The sequence below is a fragment of the Myotis davidii genome, unplaced genomic scaffold (assembly GCF_000327345.1).
Source record: "Myotis davidii unplaced genomic scaffold, ASM32734v1 scaffold1949, whole genome shotgun sequence".
NCBI lineage: Eukaryota > Metazoa > Chordata > Mammalia > Chiroptera > Vespertilionidae > Myotis > Myotis davidii.
The window spans coordinates 451,859-454,835 of record NW_006300366.1 but is presented as its reverse complement, the minus strand read 5'-3'; the positions used below and the strand labels follow the sequence as shown (position 1 = coordinate 454,835).

At 38.5% G+C, this 2,977-nt stretch overlaps 1 pseudogene; it reads right to left on the bottom strand.

Moving 5' to 3' along the window:
- Positions 1-1,280: 1,280 nt before the first annotated feature.
- LOC102760994 overlaps positions 1,281-2,977 on the bottom strand; it is a 2,243-nt pseudogene continuing 546 nt past the window's right edge.

The window sequence follows — 2,977 nt, the reverse complement described above, 5'->3', positions numbered from 1 at the left end:
CGGATGGCCGAACAGCGGAAGACCATCTGGATGACCTTCCGGACGAAGCCAGGACTGAGAAGACCAAGGCAGCCGCTGCGGCTGCGAGGGCCGAGCCCCTTGCATGACGTTAGTGCATTGGGCTTTTAGGTACATATAAAAGTTAACTTGGACTGGATCATAGTCTTGAACTTAAAGCTAAAACTATAAATTTCCTAGAAGAAAGCACAAAATAAAACCATGGGAATCGGCAAAAAATTCCTAGATAGGATACAAAATATCACTAGTCATAAAAGAAAAATTTGATAAATAGGACTTCATCAAAATTAAAAACCTTCTGCTCTTTGAAAGACACTATTAGAAAAATTAAAAGGCAAAGCACAGACTGGGAGAAAAATAATCACAATATATGCATTTGACAAATAATTTGTATCTAAACTATGTAAATGAGTTTTCTTACAACTTAATTAAAAGCAGAGCAATCCAACGAAAAGGTAAATGTTTTAATCAGACATTTCACAAGAGTAGATTTGGAAGAAATAGCCAAAAGTTACATGAAGAGATACTCAGTATCATTAGTCATCAAAGAAATGCAAAATAAAACCACAGTGATGTATGAAACGGTTGACAATTCCAAGTATTGGTGAGTATGTATATAATTTAGTTGTAATTTTGATGTGTAACTTTCATAAATTTCTGGTAAGAATGAAAAATGGTATAATTACTTGGCAGGTTCTTATAAAAAACTAAATGTATGCCAAACAATTTTACTCTCGGGCATTTATTTAAGAGAAGTGAAAAATATAAAAAGACTTGCACATAAGTGTTCACAGCAGCTTTATTCATAATAACACCAAACTGGAAACAACTCAAATATTCATCAGTGTGCGAATAAATTCTAATACATTAACAATGGAATACTATTCAGCAATAAAAGTAATGAACCACTAATACACACATTAACATGGGTGAATGTCGAAAGCACTGTGCTTACTCAAAGAAGCCAGACACAAAAAATACATCATCCAATTCTATTTACATGAAATTCTAGAACAGTAAAACTAATTTATAGTGACAGAAAGCAGATCAGTGATTGCCTGGACCTGCGAGTGGGTGGGAGAGGGCAGAATTGGCTGCAGAGGGACATGAGAGTAAATATTCTATATCTTAAATACAAAACAGATAAAGTTCTCAGAAGATACAAGCAATAAGCTGACTACAGAACTAGAACATTTGAGAACTTCACTGGTGATTTCACATGGGACTCCAGATGTTTCCAAAAGTCAAATTGAACAATCAACCTAGGCTTTGTATTTTGTTTTCCCAGTTTTACTAATAACACAAATACAATTCAAGTCCCTGAAGTATTCATTATAGTAAAGGGCATACCCTATAACAAATTGTCTGGAATTTAAAATACAACCAAGTTTGGCCTATATCCATCACTTTGAGGGCTCCTTTAAAAATTTTTTAAAATACGTTTTTATTGATTTCAGAGAGAAGAAGGAAGAGGTAGAGAGGGATAGAAACATCAATGATGAGAATCACCCATCAACTGCCTCCTGCACGCCACCTGCTGGAGATTGAGCTGAAAGCCAGGCACGTGGCCTGCCCAGGAATCTAACTGTGACTTCCTGGTTATGGGTCCACACCACTGAGCCACACAGGCCGGGCTGGAGGGGTCCTTTTTACCAGCAAGCTTGAGACTCTGATCAGCTTTGGATTATGTTGCTTGATCAAGAAAAGCAAGATTTGCATTGTGTTTGCCAGTGTCACATATCTTCAACAATCAAGACATTCTTTTCAGTTCAAGTTGCGAGACAATCTCTGCCAATTACTTTTTTTTTAAAAAGTATATTCTATTGAACCTTCACAGAGAGGAAGGGAGAGAGACAGAGAGCCAGAAACATCGATGAGAGAGAAACATCGATCAGCTGCCTCCCGCACATCCCCCACTGGGGATGTGCCCGCAACCTTGACCGGAATCGAACCTGGGACCTCCCAGTCCGCAGGCCGACGCTCCATCCACTGAGCCAAACCGGCTTCGGCGCCAATTACTTTTATGTCCCCTGTTGACTGGTCATTACCAGTAGTTCTTCAGTCTGACAAAATATACAGTCATAGGAATGGATCTATCACTATTTCTGTTCAGTGCTTTGATGTAGTCCGTAGGTCAGCAAAGAATTTATAGCAACTCTTGAGTATGCACAGGGTTAGGATGTGATGGCCTGACATCTCCTTCATCACATCTCGAACAAACTATTGGGTCCTTTTCATAATTAGTACAGAAGGAAGAAAGACCTTTTCAAAATGCTCAGTGTAATAATTAGGCATAACAAAATAAATCTGGGTCATAACCTGGTTCATCATCACTGATCACAACGCTGGGGTTCTCGGAGGGCTCCAGGACTCAGGACAGTCTGAGGAGGATGAAGCTGGGTCCAAGGTCATGGTGGAGACGCAGCAGGAGGCAGCATCAGGCAGGAAAGCAGAGGTTTTTTGAAATATTCTATACCTTGATTAGATGGTGGTTTTATAGGTGAATATATTTATCAAAACTCAAAAACTATTCACTTAAATAGGTGCATTTTATGTTATACATCAATGAATTTGACTTATAAGTGGAAAAAGTTTATAGAAGTAGTCACTGTTGAACAGTATTCTTGCCTCGGTTTTCTATGTATTTCAAATGAATGTAAAAAATTAGTTTTGGGGATAATTACTTTATTTTTTACTTTTTAAATATATTTTTATTAATTTCAGAGAGGAAGAAAGAGGGAGAGAGAGATAGAAACATCAATGATGAGAGAGAATCATTGGTTGGCTGCCTCCTGCACGATCCCTAGGGATTGAGCCCACAACCCAGGCATGTGCCCTTGCCTGGGATCGAACCTGGGACCCTTCAGTCCACAGGCTGACGCTCTATCCACCAAGCCAAACTGGCTAGGACACTTTATTTTTTTTATTTTAAAGACTAGTTTATTGATATTTAGAGAGA